Source organism: Aquarana catesbeiana, linkage group LG04 (assembly GCF_042186555.1).
Source record: "Aquarana catesbeiana isolate 2022-GZ linkage group LG04, ASM4218655v1, whole genome shotgun sequence".
Taxonomy (NCBI): domain Eukaryota; kingdom Metazoa; phylum Chordata; class Amphibia; order Anura; family Ranidae; genus Aquarana; species Aquarana catesbeiana.
This window is the reverse complement of record NC_133327.1, coordinates 218,422,999-218,447,079: the sequence shown is the minus strand read 5'-3', so window position 1 is coordinate 218,447,079 and position 24,081 is coordinate 218,422,999. Positions and strand designations below refer to the sequence as shown.

Genomic DNA, 24,081 nt, shown 5'->3' with positions numbered 1-24,081 from the left:
GTTAAAAGGTGAAGTCTTCCAATAAAATGAAAGTGAAGTCTTCCAATAAAATGAAAATAAATACCAGAACTGTTTCAGGGTCTTCCAAAATCAAAATTCATAGTAATAAAAACGGGGTTACGATTTATAGAAAAAAACAAAAAAAAAAACTTATTGTCTTAGAAATTATAATATGTAGAGATTTCTGATTAAAAACATTGATGTGTCAAATAAAACTATTGGCCATTGTCATTTCTTGGCCTCTGCATTTAGCGTTATGTTTTACCCAGCAAAATCTGGCCATCGGAGTACTTTTTAGGTTTGACAGCCCTGAATTATCACTGTTTTGGGATCCTATCTCATTAACTGAAATGCTGGAATAGACAATCATAAAAATAATTTGGTGCAGGGAATCCACTTAGGAGAAGCTGTCAAACAGGTTGGAAGATAAACTTGTAAATAAAAACCAGAAGAGAGCCTCTATGTCACAGCATATGCTTTCTCCACATTATAGACTTTTTAATGATATGAAGTGCTTGTGTTTATGCAGAACAGGCAGACACTCCATATATGATATTGATTATACCTTAACCCCAATTTAGTAGAGTCTTGCCTCTGCTCATAATCAGATATTGCAGCAGCGTCTTTAAATATCCCTTAATGCTAGGACATATTTTATCTGTGCAGTCTGTGGAAGGAGATACGGGCTTTGTCTTGCTTCTCCTTGTGGCTCAGAGCCCAGGTTTAGGACACTGAGGTCCCTTTGGGGCTCTTCCTTGGCAGCCTCAATCCAGAAATTTAGAACATACATCTTTATCATGCTGCCTTTTGTCAGACAACATTAGATAATTAATTGCCCATTTGTCAGGGCTGCGCTGAAGGTGTAAAAACCCCAAACACAATCAGGATAAATATAGATGCTCTCTGAAGGCATTTTGTTCTGTCACACCGCTCTGGCGAGCATATTTTAACTATTAAATGAGGCTCATTATTAATCACATGTAATGTTAATTAATTAGCAGCCTCTGTGTCTTGGAGGCACTCTATGACTTTCAATTTTGTTAAAGAGCTAATTGGCAAGCATGCACAGCTCTGCACTCACACAGCTGGTTAATTGTTATTAATGATATTTCATGCTGGTTTACCTGTTTGCTTTTCAAACAGAATGCACACATTTATTTACACACATGTATTTTAAATGTTAACTAAAATATACAGCACATTCTTGCAAATAAATTCATATTGAGTACTCATGTCCCTGAACATTAGATTCATCCACAGATGGCCACAATGAAATTTCACACAAAACTTGAGGTTTCTTTTTGTGATTTGGCTGGTTGATTAATAAAAGGGTGTAAGTGTAAGTGATTCCAAAATGACAGATTCTATTGTTAATACGGGTTCTTTTATATTAAAGATTTTTGACTTTTTAAGACTGTTGATGGCCTATATTGAGGAGGATGTGGCCAAAAAAGTCAAGCAAAGGGCCATGAGTCACAAGCATTGCCTGTACGGTGCCTGCAGCTGATCATTTCCCCAGGGATGACTTACTAAGCCTCATTCCCTGTTATAACACCACATAGCCATCTTGATAGAGGAGCAGGGTTTTGTTTCCTCATATCCAACCTGCCCCTTGATGGTAACCTAATGAATTTAAGAGAGTTGAACTGATGACTGGTGGGGGTAATTATCTAGCTTTTTACCATCTTCCGGGACTCCAGCTCTCTCATTTCTGCACCTAAATGCCCAGGTCTACCCACTTATCATGGCTATAATGTGGCAGAGATGCAAGAGGCACAGATACACAGAATGAATGAAGTAGGAACAAGGAGAAACTTGCACTGCGGGTCCTCATGTACAGTGTCCTATCTAGTGGTCACAAACAATGCACAGTACAACAGTGACCAGCTTCACTACAATAGTTAGGAACACCCTCCAAATGTAATGAGAATGTCAGTCTTCAGAGGCAGTGGCGGGTGGGATATGCCTTAGAAGATGATCACACATTTCAGATATGCAGCTATGAGGCTAAAGGAACTGGAATGTCCAAGGAATGTCACATGTGGGGAAGAGCAATACAATTTTTTCAGAAGGCAAAAGTTATATTACTCATGGTACTACTTAGCTACAATCACACTTACTAGATCTTATGTAAATGTGTTAAAAAGCTTTGTGAGCATTAACCTGTAAACAGTTGACATGGCACATCCTACCACTGAAACAATAGGCAACATAATTGTTAGTAAGTCAATTTTCAGGGGCGGATCCAGAGTCTAGTCTCGGGAGGGGCACTGACAGAAAATATTTTTTTTACGGGCAATTTATCGGGGAAATGGCTGGTGTTGGCACTGCACACATTGCCTGTTGGACCTGCCACACATTGTGGATTGTTACTTGCCACATGTTGTGGATTGTCACTTGCCTGCTACAATTGTCACTTTCCTGCTAAGGTGGGGATTGTCAAGTCCTGTGTCGCAGAGTGAAGTCAGGCAGCAGAGAGATGATGTAATCTCTCTGCTGCCCGCGGCTGCCTGCACAGTGATGGCGGAACTTTAGGGATGCAGGGTGGGCACTGGGCAGTGAGAGATGATGTCATCTCTCTGCTCTCCCGCCTGACGGCCCGCTGATTGGCCAGCTGCCCGCTCACCTCCCGACTGGCCCACCTGCTCACCCACCGAGCCGCCCGCCTGTCTGCCGTGCCGCCCGCTCACTCACCCACCCGCCGAGCTGCCCACCCACCGAGCCATCCACTCACTCACCTGCTGACTGGCTGCCTCTCACCTGCAACTTGGGGGGGCAATTGCCCTGTTGCCCCCCCTGGATCTGCCCCTGCTTTATAGAGTAACATTGGGGCCTGATTATAACTGGCTTGTTTTTAACAATTTAGTGAAAGTTGTTTTACTGACAGTAAGGCAGGCCATATACGGTGCAAATTTCTTTCCTGCATGAAATTAAATTTAAATTTCTGGCAATACAATACCATTGCCAGCAATAGAAAAATGTTGAAAAAGAAAACGGCTTGAGGGTCCCCGCCAAAATCCATACCAGACCCTTATCCGAGCAGTGCCCCCCTCCTGAACCATACCAGGCCACATGCCCTCAACATTGGGGGGTGGGTGCTTTGGGGCAGGGGGAGCTCTGCCCCCCACCCCATAGCAATTTGTCCCCATGTTGATGGGAACAAGGGCCTCATTCCCACAACCCTGGGCTGTAGTTGTGGGGGTCTGCGTGCAGGGGGCTTATCAGAATCTGGGGGCCCCCTTTAAGAAGGGGGCCCCCAGATCCAAGTCCCCCCATGTGAATAAGTATGGGGTACATTATACTCCTACCCTTTTACCAAAAATGTGTCAAAAAGTAATAAAAACTCAGAGACAGTTTTTGACAATTCCTTTATTAAAAAATAGGAAAACAGTGTCCCCGATGTAAATCCATCATCAATCACAACACCCGCCGCACCGCCGGTCTAAGAAAAAATGCTCCGCTGTCAACCAAGGCAAACCACCGAATGCCTGACTTGCTATTTGACAGTTCTTATATAGGTAAGGGCAGGGCCACCTGGCAAAATCACCTGGTGGCACCACCCCTTGTGACATCACTGACCCAGCATGCACCAGTCAGTAACGTCACAAGGGGGGCAGCGCAACCAGATAAGAACTGTCAAATGGCAATCCAGGCATTTGGCGGTTTGCCTTAGTTGACAGCAGAGCATTTTTTTCTTTTTATAGTCCGTCATCGTGATCGATGATGGATCTACATTGGGGGACGTTTTTTTTTTATTTGTTAATAAAGGAATTGTCAAAAACTGTCTGTGTTTTTATTACTTTTTGACACTCTTTTGGTGAATAGGTAGGGGTACCCCCTACTAATTCACACGGGGGGGCCAGGATCTGGGGGCCAGGTTGAGGACATGTGGTCTGGTATGGTTCAGGGGGGCCTCTCGCTCATTCTCCCTTTCCTGGCCTGCCAGGCTTCATGCTTGGATAAGAGTCTGCTATGAATTTTGGGGGAGCCACATGCCGTTTTTTATAAATATTTTGCCGTGGAGTTCCCCTTAACTCCAACAAAGGGCCTGGTATGGATTCGGGGGGCACGCCATTTATTTTTTCACTTTTATATTGACGGCAATGTTTTTTTATTATTCAGCTGTCAGCAGGGAAGCCCATTGACAGCTGATGACTCATCAGTTGTTAAGGATGTTGCAGCAGTCTTCCCAGCCCTGCCTCTTACCAATCAGTGAATCAGGGCTTAGATTTGGCCAATCAGGGCTTAGAATGCACTGTGCAGCGCTTGCTCATCCCCCCCTTTCCTGGTCCGCCAGGCTACATGCTCAAATAAGGGTCTGGTATGGATTTCAAGGGGGACCCCTCGCCCGAAGGGCCTGGTATAGCCTGGGGGAGGGGACCCCACGCCGTTTATTTTTTCACTTTTTAATTGCCAGCAATGTTTTTTTTTTATTCAGCTGCCGGCGGGGAAGCCCATTGACAGCTGATGACTCATCGGTTGTTAAGGACACCACGGCTGGCTTCCCGGCAAGCTCCTTAACAACCAGATATTCTCTGTGCCCTGATTGGGCAAATCTTTGCCCAATGGGGGCTCAGAATACACTGTGCAGCGTGCAGTACATTGCAGGGCATTCGGCAGGGAAAACATCCACCAAACGCCCTTCAAATTTGGGTGTTCACCGAACTGGCGATGTTCGGGCCAAACTTTTGCCTGGCACCAACAGTTCGCTCAACTCTACCAGAAAGTTAGCTTGCCCATAGACCTAATTTGTCACTAATCCCCACATATATGAGAAATGCTGGTCCATACTTATTATCTGGATATGTGTCTATCAAGCATGATGGAAAAAAAGATAAAGATAACTTTTTATAAGTTTTAAGTTTTTTCCCACTTTTAATTTTCTTCAGTCTCACTCTGTACATAAACATCAATTAATGCAAAGGCTAGGAAAGGGAAGTTTAACACCAGAGACTATGGAGCTTTCCACAAAATACTCCACAAATAAAAACTGGAACATTGGTTGCCGTTTAGCTGCTCATAAGAATGTTGAGTTGCTGCATATATTAACAATCTGAACTTTTTCTTTAACCTTATTGCGTGTTTTTATAACTAAAACACATGCTACAGCAAACCAAGAAAGGCCAGTTTTCCATCCCATCCCATCCTTTATCACCTGTTCTGTCACCATGTTTATCACCGGTTCTGCTATTTGTCTCTCTACTTCCTCCCAAAAGATGTAAGGTTCTGCTGTTTTTTTCTAAAAGGATGAAAAGGATTTTCCTTAAGATGTTAATTTCAAGGTTGAGTGGTTCATAGTCAGTTGGCTTTTCTGGAGGTATCACTCAAAACTTGCTTCAAGCCATGGTGATCATTTATCTCACCTGAAGGCTTTGTGATTTTAGAAAAACTGACTGTGCTTTTTGTGTGCATATACAGTTGTTCTCTTATTTGTGTAATTATGAAATAAATACAATTAAATAATAATCAGGGAATGTGTTAAATACACCCTCTTTAAAATAATATTTTCCATAATATTTATTTTTATTTAAAAGCCCTTAAGTCATCACTGTAATTTAAAAGTGTGGGTGTATTTTGCAATAGAATGTAACATTATAGTCAATCATGATCTAAGGTCTAAAACTAGTTCCCTTTAATTTTAAACCAAGCAGCTGCAATTGTGTGGTACATTGTAATAGGTGCTTTCTGGTTATTATTGGTAGCTTGTACTACCTCTTTAGTTCTCTCATCAGTGAGTGAGACTGAACTGTGGGGGAGATTTACTATAACTGGTACACATAAAATCTGGTGCAGCTGGGCATAGTATACATTCATGTAATGCATTCTTAGGGTGTGATACCTAGGTTTATATTTGTTGGGCATAGTAACCAATCGGCTTCAAATTTCAGCTTGTTCAATTAAGCTTTGACAATAAAACCTGGATGCTGGATGCCCCCCCATAATGGTTATTAGTTTTCATATGTCTTTCTTTTGGTGGGACAATACTACCAACATGCAAAATTGTCCTGTACTCCCTATACACAAGCAGGAGGCAACACTTAAAGTATATATGAATCATCACCTTGTAAAACAACCCATTTATGTTAAAATGAAGAGCAAAAGGTTCACATATACTTATAAAAAAAACATTATAAATACCTTTTTTTACTTTTTTATAAATGATCACATACCCTCTCTTCTTATCAGCATAAGGACCTCAAAGAGCTAAGGGAGGAGAAACAATGAATGGCTGTGCGCGGGGGGGGGGGGGGGGGGGTTTCAGCACAAGTCTGACAATTGCTGTGCTCTCAGGCCTAGTGTGGTCAATTTTTAATAGAATAGAAGGGTGACAGTCAGGAACACCAGGTATTTAACACAAAGGAACCAATACAAAGAGAGGAGGAGACTTTTTTCATACAAGTACATGGTACAGCAGGCACATATCAGGAATATGAATTGTTGGGAGTACATGTTCTTTAGGTTGCTGCAGCAAACATCTTATAAAGAGTTTGCCAATGTCCTTGTGTTGTAGGAATGTGTCCACTCAGTTTATCTGGGAATGTTGGCAAATTTCCATACCAATGAGTAAAAAGCAATCTGGAAATCTATATAGTTTATTTACTCTATCTCATTGTCCCCTTCTTCACACCCATTTTTAACCTATCCAATTCTTTTTCACTTTCAGAATTTTAATTACCATAACACCTAACCCCTTTTTTATCAATTTAAAGTATGGGGAATTTACTGTTGTGTCCTTGATTTCTTGTCTTAAACGTTGACATAATAAAAAGTATTTTCAACTCTAAAGTATGGGGAATGCTTGTGATTCTGCCTTTAACTAAACCCCTTTCTCAGTCTGTGCTGTGATTTGGCCTATCATTTACTGTTACAATGTTCCCATGTTCCCCTGTTACAATAGAACTAGTAAAAGCAAGCTGTAGATTTGTAAAAGCATACATACCTCTAAAAATCTGACATATCTCCACACTATGCCCCAAGATCCCCCAAATCAGTTCCCAACCTCCTGGTTCCTAGAAACCCAGCTGCCTCCCACTGGTGCCTGAATTTACTAGACCTAAGGGCAGGTATATGCAGTTTTTTTACACATACACACACATCTCAGTTTTTAATATTTTTCGTAATTTTTTATTAAAATGTATTTTTATAATTATTTTTCTTATGTGGCAGTTGTACTTTAAGGTATTGACAGACATGAGAAGACAGTTACCAGTCTGTCTATATTCAGCTGCATTGGGCAACAATCTCATGTTGGGTTGGTTCCAAAATCATTGGCAGGTTGCTGCTTGGTGAATGAGCAATCAGACAAGACAGAATACATGCCCCTAGAGCTGTTTTTTCGCTGATAAGAATTTGTTTTTATAGCTGTTGTTACCTGAAGAGATGTCTATCAGGGACAGCACCAGAGAGGAAGTGAGTATAGCAACCAGAGCTGCTTTTTTAATTCATAGCTCTTTCTGGGGACTTTTTGTTCTGTATGCAAGCTGGAGCTTAAAGTGCAAACAGTGTAGGTGCCTGAATTTTTCATGTTATCAGCTTTTTACTATCCATGTACAGCAGAACACAGATTAGGAGAGGAAGAAGCAGCACAAGGAGCCAGACAGTTGTGTTGGTAGGCTTATGTGGTAAAAAGCTACATGCTAATAGTAGGAGAGGTCAGAGAGATACGCTTATAAGTGTGCTGCTATGACTTTCACTGTACAGCCACAGGTTAGTGGAAGGGTAAGTAAGTTAATGCAGAAAAGAAAGAATACAAATGCTTTGGCAGGTAAAATAGTCTATTTATATGTAATTCAAATTTGCATTAGGCTATTTGCCTGTAGTTCACCTTTAGAGCTGTAGTAAACCACTAGAGAAATAACAATGGCCCCCCTGCAGGTTTACTAGTATCCACTGCATACTAGCACATTATGACAGACTTATCTGCCTACGGAGCTCTCCAGTGCAGCGCTGTCATGGCTCCTCGGCACTGGCATCTTCACCCGGTCTTCCTCCTAGGTTCGCGGACTCCGGCTGTATGAATGGACGGGGCCACAATGACATTACTCCCGCGTGTGCCGTGCCTTCGGAGAGCATGCATCGGGGACATAACTGGCTGCATGTTGTGTGAACATCTCCTTAACAATGCAAGTTTAGGCGTAGAGATGGGTCGAACACCCCCCTGTTCTGTTCATACCAGAACTCCCGAACAGAGAAAAAATTCTGACCCAAGCGGCAAATCCTGTTAAGGTCTATGGGACCCGAACTTGAAAAATCAAAATCCATACCAGACCCTTATCCGAGCTCGCAGCTTGGCAGGCCAGGAAAAGGGGGGGGTGAGTGAGCGCCCCCCTCCTGAAACATACCAGGCCATATGCCTTCAAAATGGGGATTGGGTGCTTTGGGGCAGGGGGGCTCTTCCCTCCACCCCAAAGCATTTTGTCCCCATGTTGATCGGGAGAAGGGCCTCATTTCCACAACCCCGTGCTGTGGTTGTGGGGGTCTGCGGGCAGGGGGCTTATCAGAATCTGTTATCTCCCTTTAAGAAGGGGGTCCCCAGATCCCGGCCCCCCCCATGTGAATAAGTATGGGGTACATTGTACCCCTATCCATTCACCAAAAATGTGTCAAAAAGTAATAAAAACACAGAGACAGTTTTGACACTTCGTTTATTAAACAATAAAACATAAAAAACAGTGTCCCTGATGTCAATCACAACACCCGCTACACCACCGGACCTGAAAAAGAAAAAAAAGAAGGCTCCGCCGTCAACCAAGGCAAACCGCCGAATGCCTGGCTTGCCCTTTGACAGTTCTTATATAGGTAAGAGCGAGGCTCCCTGGTGGCACCGCCCCTTGTAACATCAGGGACTCAGCATGCACTGGTCCATGACATCACAAGGGGGCAGTGCCACCAAGTGACGTTCGTCAGGTGGCTCAGCCTCTTATCTATATAAGAACTGTCAAACAGCAAGCTAGGCATTCGGTAATTTGCCTTAGTTGACAGCGTAGCAATTTTTTTTCTTTTTTGGGTGCGATGGTGCGGCAGTAGCATCATGATTGATTTTTTTCACTTTTTAAGTGCCAGCAATGTGATTTTTGTTTTATTCAGATCTCAGCAGGGAAACCTATTGACAGGTGATGACTCATCGGTTGTTAAAGATGCCCCGGCTGGCTTCCCGACCCGCTCCTTAACAACCAGCTATTCACTGCGCCCTGATCGGGCAAAGCTTTTGCTCGGCCCGAACCGTTCTCCAAACTTTATTTAGGAGATATTCACTGTACCTACAGGTAGGCCTTATTATAGGCTTACCTGAAGGTAAAAGTTCAAAAGTGGAGTTTAATTTAATTTAACACTTTAAATTTCTTTCAACAATCCTTCCTAACACAATATATGCCCCCTCCCCCACTATATTTGAGTTTTTTTTCTTTTTCCATTCCTCTTTCCATTACACTACATCCTTTGCACTCTTCAATTTTGTGTGTGTGTGTGTGTTTTTTTTAACTGATTGTTGATGAAACTCTAATAAAAATCCTGATAATTTGCACCAAAAAATAATGAATTTTTGTAACCTAATCTCTACTATTACACTTACCTTTCTTAAAGCCAGATCTCTTATTTTGCAAAAAAGATATGTTAACATCTGTAATCTAAAAAATTGGTGGCCTTACTAAAAAAAAAAAAAAAAAAAAAAAAAGTTTATAACAATAAAAAAAGAAATGCTGCTAAAATATTCTAAAATATGTATAACCAGATATTGATATATTGTGTTTCTTGAGAATTTACAGAAACTTTAAATCTCTAGGTGTGGCTCTTCCAGCGGCAGCATCTAATAAATTACTGTTATAATGAAGCAGTCATTTATCGTGAGCCGATGATAAATGGCTTGCCCTAGGAGGAACTAAAGAATAGGCAAGTAGATCATTTTCATATTTGGTGAAAACAATATTAAGTACCCAGACCTCAGTGACTGCCCTAATAAATGAATAATCTGAGGTGAGGGGCTGGCAGTCCGTGTAAAAAAAAATAACCTGAGCTTTCTCTGTCATTTGTCAGGCTTTGCTATGACAGCATGCATTATGGGTAAATGAGCAATCAGCAAGAACTATGTTATGGCTGGGGTGTTTCGGAGAAATTTATCATATGCTTTGCTTAGTACTTTAAAGACCTTAAGGCTTAATGGCTCTGGTGCATGACTGTGAGTGAACACGCTTCCTTCAGTTATAATACTACATTTACACCATATTCTATTCAATGATTAACACAATCTTTTTTTTCTTTTCTTCCTTGAAAAACGACTTTATTTTCATGTGTGTGCAGCTTCTGCCAGCTATTAGGATTTGGCTGTGTAAACACACAAAATAGGCAATATGAATATGGGCCAGGTTTTACCTGCATATATACTGTATATGCAGTATAAATATATATGTATAAAATAGGATTTATACAGTCATAAAATCATTGCATTGAAGATTATTACTATTATTATTAGTGATTCACATAACATTCACTAGATCTTTCTTGTCTATTGTTAGTATTTTTAATTGTAACAAGAACAGGACATATATGTATATATATCGGTGTATTCTGATAGTGGTGAAGTCTCCCCGCTGTCAGAATACAATAACTCAGTGGGGATCATTCCCCCATTCACAGCAACTGTGTGGATGGAGGAATCAAGTCATTTTTTTCATTCAACCCAGTGGTTGGACAAAAAAAAAAAAGACTCATCTATGGGCTGCCTGACGATGATTATCTTGTTACAATGGCATCTGAAAGTCACGGGACAGTATTAGGCAGCAAGTAAACAAGTTGTCTCTGAAGTTGAAGTGTTGAAAGCAGAAAAAAATGTGCATCGTCATTTGTTGTGTATGGAGCTTGGTAGCAGCAGACTGGTCATCAGTGGCATCCAGTCCATAAGGGGCGCAGGTGCACCGCCCCCCCCCCCCCCAGAAGTTCCCAAAGTTAGTTTGCCTATAACGAAAGCTAGTCATGAAATTAAAAAAAATCCAATAAATGATAATATGACTAACATGTTTTAACATCTTAAAGTTAAAAAATATTAGTCATATTATGACTTATTTAAATATAATTTGTTCTATGTGTGTGCGCTCACTGCACTGTGCAGGGCGCCAGACTAATGTGTTTCTGTGAGGTCCATCAATTTTTGACAAGCATGTGATTAGAGCCTGAGGCTTGTTTTAGGTTGTCCTCAGGGCGCAGAGCGCTGCGCCCTGAACCCTCCCACTTAGCAAATCAATATTCTCCATTGCGTCACTTCCGGTTTCCGGCTTCTCGTCACGGCCAATCAGGAAGATCTTGATTGGGAACCCGGAAAGAAGACAGGGTTAAGATGGAAGCCGTTGGGTATCAGGGGAGCCATGACAGCCCGGTGTCCTCTGGTGAGCGCAAACCTGAAGGGGCTTGTTTGCACCCCCACAAAGATTTGTAGAACTAGCTGCCAACGGTGTCCATGCTGATCCATGTCCACAGCCAAAAGGACCCACAATGAGCATGTGAGTATCTGACATGGACCATAAATCAATGGAAGAAGGTGGCCTGGTCCAATGAATCATGTTTTCTTTTACATCATGTAGATGGCTGAGTTTGTGTGCATCACTTACCTGAGGAATAGATGGCGCCAGGATGTGCTATGGGAGGTAAGCAAGGTGGTGGAGGAAATGTGATGCTTTGGACAATGTTCTGCTGTGAAACCTTGGGTCCTGCCATTCATGTGGATGTTACTTGACACATACCACCTACCTATTGTTGCTGATATTCCCAATATTCCCTAAAGGTAGTGGCCATTTTCAGAAGGATAATGCAGACTGCCACACTACAAAAATGGTTCAAGAATGGTTTGAGGAACACAACAAGCTGTTGACTTGGCCTCCAAATTCTCCAGATCTCCATCCATCTGAGCATCTGTGGAATGTGTTGGAAAAACAAGTCCAATTCATGGATACCCCACTTAAAGTATCTTCTAAGGTGTTCTATCAGGTTGCGATTAGGACTCTCTGCAGGCCAGTCAAGTTTTCCCACCCCAAACTCGCTCATTCATGACTTTATGGACCTTGCTTTGTGCATTGGTCCAAATAATTTGGTGGAGGGGGGATTATGGTGTAGGGTTGTTTTTCAGGGGTTGGGCTTGGCCTCTTAGTTCCAGTGAAGGAAACTCTTAAGGCATCAGCATAGCAAGACATTTTGGACAATTTCATGCTCCCAAATTTGTGGGAACAATTTGGGGATGGCCTCTTCCTGTTTCAACATGACTGCACACCAGTGCACAAAGCATGGTCCATAAAGACATGGAAGAGCGAGTTTGGGGTGGAGGAACTTGACTGGCCTGCACAGAGTCCTGACCTCAACCCGATAGAACACCTTTGGGATGAATTAGAACGGAGACTGTGAGCCAGGCCTTCTTGTCCAACATCAGTGCCTGACCTCACAAATACGCTTTTGGAAGAATGGTCAAACATTCCCATAGACACACTCCTAAACCTTGTGTACAGCCTTCCCAAAAGGGTTGAAGCTGTTATAACTGCAAAGGGTGGGCCAACTCAATATTCAATCCTACAGACTAAGACTGGGTTGCCATTAAAGTTCATGTGGGTGTAAAGGCAGGTGTCCCAATACTTTTGGTAATATAGTGTATATATACTGTATATATACCTGACTGAGCCTGCAGCTGTCACCCTGTAAATGTACTGTGTACGGGGAGGCAAGTGGTTAACCATATAAGTATAGTGCCAAATCTATACCTTGTATTTCCTAAATCAATTTCCCGTGCACTTGACACAAAAGAAATAATACTGGGCATTGGCTTTGTTTACATGTTGCCTTTTTGAGATAATTTGGTGATACTGTATGCAGACAATCTGACAATTAATCTATTGATTATTCTGGCTAATAAAGGATATTGTTTTATCTATCTAAAATATTGTAACAGCAAATACATATTCATGAGTACATAAAGAAAATCAATGATAATATATTCTAAAATTCTTTGGTCCTACACTACCAGCAATCATTATAAGAGACCTACACTGCTGCAAATATTGAGCAAGGTAAATTCATGTCGAGCTGGACAGTGCTTATTGAAATTCTTGTGCAATCTTTACTGAGATATAATCCTGTTCTCAAGTGAGATAGGGCCCATTTACACTGTTGGGCGTTCTGACACACTTAATGCATATGTTGTGGTTCCTAATAATAAAGATAATGTCTGTTGCAATCTCACTGCTGCAGTGCAATGTGTTTTGGCATGTCTTTGTTTTTGGAGTTTTAGTATGTTGGATCACTAATAGAAGTCAATGGCAGCACATCAACACACATACAACATGCATTTTGATGGCAACATGTATAAGCAAGCCTTGGTCAATGGCTAATAACCCTATCAGCTCCAAAATTCAATTTTAAAAATGCAATAAAAATGCACATTAGTGTGCGTCAAAATTCATGTCATCTTACGTTGATGTATGACAATACACCAGGCTAATGCTACAAGAAAGTGCACTTCTACGCACAGGTATAGAGCTAAATGGATCTTGAAAAGAAATTTACAAGAAAAATAGAAATCTTCTGTGCAGACCTTTCTATGTAGTAACATGCAGAGTCTTCCTCTGGCAGCATATGGGTTTTCTCAGGATGGTTTGTTGCTATTATAGTTATTACTCGTAGACGCCCGCTCGTAAACTTACTATTGTGTCATAAAATGCAATGATTATGTGGTCATACATGACTATACAAAGCACTTTAAATTATGTCTGGAAAGAGAAACTAGGGGACTTTGGAGGACTGAACTTCTACATGTATCTACTCGAATAGGCAATAGGTCAAATAGCAGAAGGCCTCTTTAAAGGGAATATGCGCTCAATTTTTCTCAAAGTATGTCTTTTCTTCCTGAAACAACTAAAAGGTATCTCTTTGCAGTAATTAGATAAATATGCATAACTGTCAGCCCACCATGGGTATTCTGATTATAGCTAAATGTTCATTTTTATTTAGTTGTTCAACATATACACTATATTGCCAAAAGTATTGAGACACCTGCCTTTACATGCACATGCACTTTAATGGCATCTCAGTCTTTGTCCAAATGATTCAATATTGAGTTGGCCCACCCTTTGCAGCTATAACAACTTCAACTCTTCTGGGAAGGCTGTCCACAAGGTTTGAGAGTGTGTCTATAGGAATGTTTGACCATTTTTCCAGAAGCGCATTTGTGAGGTGAGGCACTGTTGTTGGACAACAAGGCCTGGCTCGCAGTCCCCTCTCTAATTCATCCTAAAGGTGTTCTATGAGGTTGAGGTCAGGATTCTGTACAGGCCAGCCAAGTTCCTCCACCCAAAACTCGTTCATCCATGTCTTTATGGACTTTGCTTTGTGCACTGGTCCAAATCATTTGGTGGAGGGGGGATTATGGTGTGGGGTTGTTTTTCAGGGGTTGAGCTTGGTCACTAAGTTCCAGTGAAGGGAACTCTTTAGGTGGCAGCATACCAAGAGATTTTGGACAACTTTGTGGGAACAGTTTGAGGATGGCCCCTTGTTGTTCCTGACCTAACAAAGGAGTTTCTGCAAGAATGGTCAAACATTTCCATAGACACACTCCTAAACCTTGTGGACAGTCTTCCCAAAAGAGTTGAATCTGTTATAGCTGCAAAGGGTGGGCCAACTCAATACTGAACCCTATGGACTAAGACTGGAATAACATCAAAGTTCCCCTGCATGTAAAGGCAGGTGTCACAATACTTTTGACAATAAAGTGTATCTGATCAGAACACATTTTCATACCTTAAAAAAGTACTCATTAATCAGTCATAAAATTCATGTATTAATTCATTTTTCAATCATTAAGCATTTGCATGAGCTACTAATAATGCTCCAGACTGGAATGATTCTGGAATGATTTTGTGAATGTCTTTAACCTCCCTGGCGGTATGATTATTTCGGATTTTAGGTGCTGAAAGCGGTACAATTATTTTGCATGGAAATTTGGCGTTTTATATTGTAGGTCTGTAAATCTTAACAATAACACACTTAAATCTGTCCAAACCAGAGTCTAGTAGATATCCCGGGTATGATAAAGTTTGAAACACAAAAACATAAATTATAATATAATAAATAAAAATAAATAATAAAAAAAAATTTTAAAAAATAGTAATAAAATAAATTTCCCCACAATTCACTATCGCTCAATTCTGCAAGTGTTCTAATTTACTATCGCTGTTTTCTAGCTGGTCTAAAGCCACTTTTGACGTAAAGGGACACTTTTTGGTTGCTATGGACAATCTCCAGTTTCCAGGCAGAAAGAACAGTGTATATCATGTAAAACTGCATGCAGGGCATGGGCCAAAGCACTGGGGACAAAAGGGATGTGAAATCATTTCATACAGTACTGTAATCTGTAAGATTACAGTACTGTATGTGTTATGATTTTTACTTTTTTTTTGAATTTGCCGCCAGGCTCGCCCCCGTGCGTCGCGATGCTCGCAGGGAACGGAGCCTGGCAAGGAGAGGCTTCGGAGGAGGACGGAGCCCTCGGACACTACGGGGGACATCGCAGGATCCCGGGGACAAGGTAAGTAAGGAGGCACCAGGATCCTGCGATGTAATCCCGAGTGTGGCTCGGGGTTACCGCTTATGGTCCTGAATTTTAACCCCGAGCCACACTCGGGAAAACCGCCAGGGAGGCTACTAGAAAAAATACTTCGTAGGTTTCTGACATCTAACCATCACCCCTACACTATATGGACAAAAGTCCATATAGTGTAGGGGTGATGAACTCAAAATGATTGAGTTCAGGTGTTTTCAGTGAAAGAGACTGTTAATTCTACAGTATACAAACAATTTTTGGACAATTGTGGACTTCCAACCTTGTGCCTACAGTTTGGGGAAGGCATGTTTCTGTTCCAGCATGACCGTGCCCTGTGCACTAAGCTGGGTCCTTAAAAACATGATTTGATAATGAAACACAGATGGTACAAATGTAATAATTACATTTGATTGCACAGTCTTCCAAATGTATGAGATTAATCAGGACTTCACTACTAACTGCAAACCCATTTCACCCCAAGTGAAAATGACATAATGTGTGTCCAACATGAAGCTGGCCTCAATTAATGCCTTGTGATCTTAAAAAAAAAGCGAAATCAGACCATCACTTACACCTCTGCTTACACAACATGGAAATTAGTGAATGTATGGAAATCTTCAATTAGCACAGAACAATATCATTCACCCAAGACCAGGCATTCCTCACTGGATCCTGTAGGCACACAACCTTTGGTGTCCAAAGCAAAATTCAAATAATATGGTAGCCTATTTTACAAACAATACCCATTGGAGTATGGTGGCGGACATGCTGGCGTTGGTGTATAGTGAAGAGTATGTTGAGTTATTACCGCTAAGGTTTACTATGGCATGATTTGTGGTGGAATTAGACTGTGTATGGACATTTTTATAAGATTGGACACTCATATCTAGATATTTTCTATACATGTATTTTTTTCATTTCCCTTGAATCTAAAAAGAGGCTGCTGAATGTAGTTTGTGATTATATTTTTGGATATGTACTGTATGTAATGTGTACATGATTTGACAATTTATATGAATATTGAAGTATTTTTCATTTTATTTCAATTTCTATTGTGGATTTTGCATGATCACACAATTTGCACATGACTTGACGATTTTTTTGAATATTGAACTATATTGCACTTTTACACATATTGGAGTGCTTCACTGTTTTTTCCTTTTTACCGGTTTGTCATTGTCAAGTGTGGTAATTGCACTGTCGAGTGGTAGCTGCTTTATACCTTTGTTTTTTATTTTTTTATTTTGTTAGGTGATATATTTATATTCTTTGAGTCACATAATAATAGTGCAGGGATCCTTTCTTAAAATATTTTCTTGGTTTATCTGTTCAACCTGGATTAGAATACTGGCACTAGGCTTAATTCACAAAGCTACAACTCAATTCACAAAGCCTTATTTTTGAAAAAGTGACAGCTATTTTCTGCTGAGCCAAATGAGAATTACAGTCACATGGCTGAACTAAAGATCCTTATTCTTGTGCTAAATCTTTATGAATCAAGTCTAATGCATAAGTAAGCTTATATGCGATGACTGTATTTTTACTTATAATGCAGATACAAATGTGTGTAAATAACAAATAGAGAAAAGTTGCCTTTACTCCCCTACATTTTCCAAAGGCATATATTCCATTATCCCTTCCTTATTAGTAGAATAGAAAATGAATAGAAAAAAAAATCCATTTTTTTTTGCCACGTGCATGCCAGTCTCCTATTCACATGCATTATACAGTGACATGATACAAATGATCTCAATCTTTGCTTGTATGTGGCCATATTTACAGACAAATGGCTGTCCAAAAGTGACCAATCACTTTATTTTAATTCTGCTAAGATCATTAATATAAATAAACATATTTTTAAACTAGAAGATATCACCAGGTTTGCACAAATAATAGAAAATTATCTTATTGACAATTAGGAAATGTTTGTGTAATCATAAACTATGGCCATTTTTTAAAGCCTGTCACTGACAGAAAACTGTATAATGTATTAAAAAAAGAAAAAAAGAAAAAAAAAAAAGACTTCTAATCGAAAAACTGCTGCTAAGCAGAAATGCTCAGACTGATATGAGCATGTGTTTGACAGTTTTCCTAAGGTAGGTTATTTTGGTAAAAACATATGTTTCCATTTTCTCTAGCCAAGGTTCCATTCTGGTCCCTTGGCTCCTCCGGGGTCATAGCAACATTAAGGCTTTTGTCACTGTGATTAATAGCTCTTTAGATCATCTTTAATTCACTCTCTAATGACTGAGGGTCTTTTTGCTCTCCAAGTAATCTGGTGATGTATGAGCCAGCGCAACACCTTGTGGCAGAGGTGAAAAACATTCTGGTGATGCAAATATTATCATGGGAACAAATGTTTTCCCTTTTAATAAAAATTAATGAATTCTGCCCAGAAGCAAGTATGGGAAACATTGGGGGGGAGAGAAATTCAGCACAAGTACGCTCCCACTACTCCGTGCTATCGATTTGTCTTTTTTAAATAGACAATGATAATAGTCTGTATGCATGAATGCCTGTAATAGTTGCTTGATACCCATAACTTTAAGTTAAAGTAATAGATTTATATGTCATATTATATGCAGATGCAGCACTACACAGGCTTATCTCTCTGGGATTTACCTCTTTTACTAGTCTATTCAGGGGGATTTGGAATCTATTAGCATAGTGGGATTACAGAAAAAAGATTTATTAGGTGCTGTGGGACTTACTTTAGCACTTGTTAAAGTTTTTACATATTTCTTCATTGCCTTTAATTCACCCTAAACAGAGACAGCAACAACAACAAAAAAAGTGTAAATCCGGAGGAGCGGACTTTTCGACCGGACTGGTCCGACGGACCAAGTCCGGCGGATAATTCGACCGCCTGTGGGCTTTATCGGACCTGCAGCGGACTTTTTCAGTCGAAAATCTGACGGACTTTAGATTTGGAACATGCTTCAAATCTTTCCGACGGACTCGAGTCCGGTCGAAAGATCCGCTCTTCTGTATGTTAGTCCGACGGACAAAAACCGATGCTAGGGCAGCTATAGGCTACTGGCTAGCAACTTCCTTATTTTAGTCCGGTTGTACGTCATCACGTACGAATCCGTCGAACTTTGGTGTGATCGTGTGTAGGCAAGTCCGGTCCTTAGATAGTGTGTCATAACTCCGTCGAAAGTCCGTCGGAAAGACCGTCGGACCTTTGTTGTCAAAAAGTTGGACCAAGTGTACGCGGCATAATATATATACAGTATATACTATACAACCAAGGACACCGCCCATTTCAGAGGAACCAGAAATCACATCATGCATTGCCAGCAACTGAGATCTATAAAAATTTGTGTCTGGTATACATGAGCTAGTAAAGCTTTACCTTACTGTACCTCGTAGCCTTCGAAAAGAGGGAAGGGGAAAGAGGGCCACCCTTTAGAACAGAATAATTAGGCAAAGTGCACACCTTTTCTAATGCAAAGGAAGGAAGAGTCGTGGCACATCCAGCATAAAAACGTCATACTTCATTGTAAAGCCATAAAAATCAAGGAGGAGACATGCACATACAGCTTAAGAGAAGTTCAGCAAACACGTTTCACACACCTGTGCTTAGTCATTGAAAACCTTTTCTACACCTATGATCACACAGACTATGAAGTACTCTGTGCGAAAGTCGTCTTCACCCACGCGGGATGCAACATTTTTACTGTACATCAGTGGAGGACCACTGCATGGATCAGAACGCAGTCTGTCGGTATCCCGATACATGCATCGGTCCTGCAAAGATGTACAAATGAGCTAAGAGATCTGTGCAGGCCCATGCAACTGCCCGCTATTATTGATTTGAAAAGGCTGCCCGAATGTGGCTGCATGGAGCACCTTTACATCCCACGTCGGAGAAGATTAGACTTAGACTAGCCTAAAGCTTGGTATACACTACAGTTTTTTTTTTCATGCAATCCAGCGGTTTGCACGAAAACAAACTGACAGGTCCGGTCGGAGACACTGTACTAACAATGCAAGGTTACTCCAGTGATCTCCCCCTCTGAGCTCCCACCAAAACATTCTGATAAGCGCTCTCTGCCATTGGGAGTCGGTCGGCTGTTGGTTTTCCAGCATGCTGGTCTGACAGACCGACATACACACGGACAGAATGTCAGACTTTTTTTTTTTTTAACTGGCAAATGTCTCCCGACATTCTGCCCCTGTGTACGAGGCTTTAGATAGAGTGTCTAATCAGATCCTGGTACCACAAAATTGTATTTTCTGTAAATGCAACCAAACTGAATGCATCTAATAACAGGTGAACGCACTGTGTGAATGGTACATTTGAAAAATCATTCGAACAAATGTCGTCATCATGGATTTGTATGCATTTCGAAATGCCCTCTAAACACATATTAAAATAGATTTGACAAAGGCAGTGTGAATGAGGCCTTATGCCATGTTCACACGAGTGGATTTTCCGTCGGAAAAATCTTGGATGGTTTTTCCAACGGAATTCCGCTCAAGCTTGGCTTGCATACACATGGTCACACAAAAGTTCGCTGAACTTTCGACCATCAAGAACGCGGTGACGTACAACACTATGACGAGCCGAGAAAATGAAGTTCAATGCTTCCGAGCATGCGTCGAATTGTTTCCGAGCATGCGTAGGAATTTTGTGCATCGGAATTGGTACAGACGATCGGAATTTCCGATCGAAACTTTTTCCGACCGAAAAATTGAGAAGCTGCTCTCTAAATTTTGCTGGCTGGAATTCCGCCAGCAAAAGTCCGATGGAGCATACACACAACCAAAAGCTCTCATCAGACTTTTGCTGGCGGAATTTCGGATCGTGTGTACGTGGCATTACAGTTCATTTTCTTTCTACAGCGGCTAAAGCCTGGGTAGAAAAAAAACTGTCAGTGAAGTGGTCTCTCAGCAAAGGCCCAACACGCTCCCCAATCGAGTCAGACCTATAGCTCTGCAATCAGCAAAGCTCATGACTTTTACTGACAGGAGAGCTCTAGCTCTGATTCAGCAGGGGCATGACACACCTCTGCAGAGAGAACACTGCTTCCACACAGCAAGGATCCTTCTCTACAGCATGCTGCCAGGGGACTGGCTTTTCTTGCTTTTCTGTTCATGCTGTGCCTGATTTTTAAAGAACACAAACTTTAAGACTTTGCACACCTTTTGTTTTGGTGCACCTGGAATGTATTTAAATGATTTAAAATGAAAGTTCAGACGGGCTTTAAAAACAGCCAATGCAACAGTCTGAAGGAAAAGTTCAAATTTAAATGTAAAATAAACAACTCTGGCAATTAAATAATCCAGTTTACAACTAGCGAGTTAGTGTGTTCACTTGACTCTGAGTGTAGAGTGTTAGTGTAGTGTTAGTATAGTGTGAGTATAGTAAATAAAGTAATACTAAAGTAATAAAATCAATTTATATGTCTTTTTTTTTCTTTATAAATGTCAGTTTTGTTGCAGCAGGTTCTATACACGGTACAGATGTGCCACTTTACAGGCAGACTAAGGGGACCCCCAGGCACTATATTTAAAGGAATTTTTCATTTTTATTGTTTCACTTTAAGCATCACTTTAAGCATCATTAAAATCACTGCTCCTTTAAAAACAATCTTTTTTTAAAAGGTTTTTTTGCATTGGTACATGTCCCCCCAGGGCCGTACCCAGGCCCCTATACCCTTTTTGTGGCCAATAACTTGCATATAAGCCTTCAAAATGGGGCCTTTTAATTTTTCAAGTTTGGGTCCCATAGACTTCAATAGGGTTGGCGGTTTGGGCCCAAACTTTTGCTATGTTTGACAGTTCTGGCACAAACTGAAACGAGGGGGGGGGGGGTGTTCGGCCCATCTCTAGTCCATTTATATGATTAGATCTCTACACCAGTATAAAATGTGGGAGGTTTCATGAGGGATGCAAGACAGAGGGATTTAGTTTCAAAAGAGGGAAATTCCCTTTTAAATGTGGAACTGCAGGGAGCTATACTTTCATTAATATTTGTAGTTGCGGTAAAACTTTTAAATGTTATTTGTAATAATTGGGCAGTAAATGGTTACAGTTGATCTCCAGACAAGCAGCAAATAAACAGCTGAAATACATATGTGGGACCTTTCCTACCTGAAAATTCTACTGTCTATTGTTGTGACAAATCAATGGGATAAAAAAATATACATGTTTGCCGTTGCATCAATATGCCGGCAAACCAGGCCAATCCACCTATGAGTGTTGTCACGTTGTTAACGTATGTGATTCCCTAAACAGTACCCAATTTAGCAACCAAACAAGCCTCAATTAAGTAGTCCATGTGCGGGGTCACCTATGTCCTGGGTGTTATTGTACCAAAATACAGGGTCCATACACCCAGGCCATGATGGCACCATTGACATGAATTTCTATGGCATACTTTGCATTGTACCAATTGTGTTGGTCTGGTTTTTTGTGGGACTGGGATTTGATGTGCTGTTCCTGTTTTTGTCCTTTGTCCGGGTGCTGCTATTTGGGGTGCTGGCGCCTTCCCCCTCCCCCCATTTGTGCATCATGGGGATGGGGTGGGCCTGCCTCTACCAAAAATCGGCATAACATTTCCACGCTATGCGTGCGATGTCCCCATAGGGCTTCCTGCCGCTGGAGTGTCTGAATTTTTCCATCTGGTGTCACCATATGGAGGAGGGTGTCTCCAGCCTCCATGGGTGGCGGCTGCTGCTCGGGTGTAGATGCCTCTCTTCCTCTCTTGATGCACCTGTGTTGGGAGGAGCCCGTGGGTGTGTGCTGAGTGTATTTAACATCCTCACTCTGTACTAGCCAGTCCTTATGGCAACACCTCCCTGAGCACACTGCACACTACATGGCACTTAAGTTTCTATATCTTAAACAGGTAATTACATGGTTTTTCTTTTCCTGTTTATTCTCACATATGCTCACTTTTGTTTTTGTCATCCATACCTGTCTCATGGTCTTCTTTTCTTCCCTTTTTTTTTCTTTTTTTCTCTCTTCTTTTTCTTTTTCCTTTCTCTTCTTTTTCTTTTTTCTTTTTCTTTTTTCTTCTTTCTTTATTTTTTTCCTTTTTTCTCCTTTTTTTCTTTTTCATCTCTGATCTTTTTTCTCTCTTCACACACTTCTTCTTTTCACATTCACTTGTCCACTTGCACTTTGGCATTGGGCTCTAGCTACTTCTCACAATACAGAGTATTTATAGTACACCCAATATATGTGTATATATTTTTAGACATGCAGCCCACTCATACCACTATCTGGATTTCTGCCTCTCGTTTTCTTTGGGGATGATGTTTTGTGCACCCCATTCCTCTCCTGCGTGCTCCTTCCACAGCTCCCGGTACAGACAATTAGGACAGGCTCTGATTCCTCGTCCCTCATTTTCCAGACTTATCATGATGTAAGTACTCAGAGGGATGATTAACTCTCTCCCTTTTCTCTTGTACAGGGTGGTATTATCCACGAAACGCATCGGACTTATAGGATGCATTCTCATGCCTACTGATAGGAACCTACTTAGACTCAATATCTACAACCAAATGATTATACTGTGTTTCTTACCATTGATTACACTGCATAGTGCCATCTAGATGACGTGTACACATATGAATTTGCAATAATTCATTTTATCCTTATTAAATCTCTAGTCAATTTAAATATATTTTCTAATTATCTCACCCCTACAAATCAATAGCCTCATTTAAAGTCCCACCTTCCTTTTTCTTACAATTAAGTAGTATAATACCTGGAATAATGTTTTCTCTAATGTTTGTAGCATACTTGAAATCTTAGCTCAGTTAGCCAGTTTACAATTCCTCTTGTAAGAACTCTACATCATTATGTGTGTACTGGTGTAACCAAGGGCCTGTGGCGATGGACTTTGGGCTTGTGCAAATGGCATTAGGTTGAGATTCTTTTGAGATCATTTAGAATTTATTGATATTTGACCTGCAGTTGGCCTCCATCAGACCAGCTTTAAGAGACTTTTGCATTTCCAAAGACTTGTATGGGAGGTGATTGAAAACAAAAGAAGATGTCTTAATGCATGTTTTACAGTAGTATCATGATTGTACATTTAAATACATGCGTACTTTGGTCATGCCAAGAAGACAGCACACAATTTTATATGCTGCTACTTGCCCTTATATGTTGTAATGATAAGTACCTGTAATTGCACTGTCCCAATTTAGAGAATATGCCATTTACTCACCATAATCCGATGCAAGCATAGGCTGTTTTAATTCCTTGCCCCACAAATCCCGAGGTGCCTGAACATGCTTCCCAGAGAGCTCAGAGAGGTCACACCTGAGGAGGCAGAGGTAACTGGGAAAGTGATCTTGAGCCAAGTAAGAGACCCTTTACTGTCAGACCCAGCCTGCAATGCTTTAGAGTACTCTAGTTCCAGTGGGGTGAAACTTCACACTTGGGCTTTGGATCCCTTCAGCTGTTCACTTTTGTTGCCAGCTATGTGTTCTGTACCGTTTTACTGAAGTAGTGATGGCAGCTTGACTCTCTGCTGTTATAGAGTCTTATTG

At 40.9% G+C, this 24,081-nt stretch overlaps 1 protein-coding gene across 1 annotated transcript in view; it reads left to right on the top strand.

The window, feature by feature from the left end:
- LOC141139744 (histone-lysine N-methyltransferase MECOM-like) overlaps nt 1–24,081 on the top strand; it is a 431,232-nt gene that overhangs the window by 352,211 nt on the left and 54,940 nt on the right. The gene's annotated exons all lie outside the window — the stretch shown is intronic.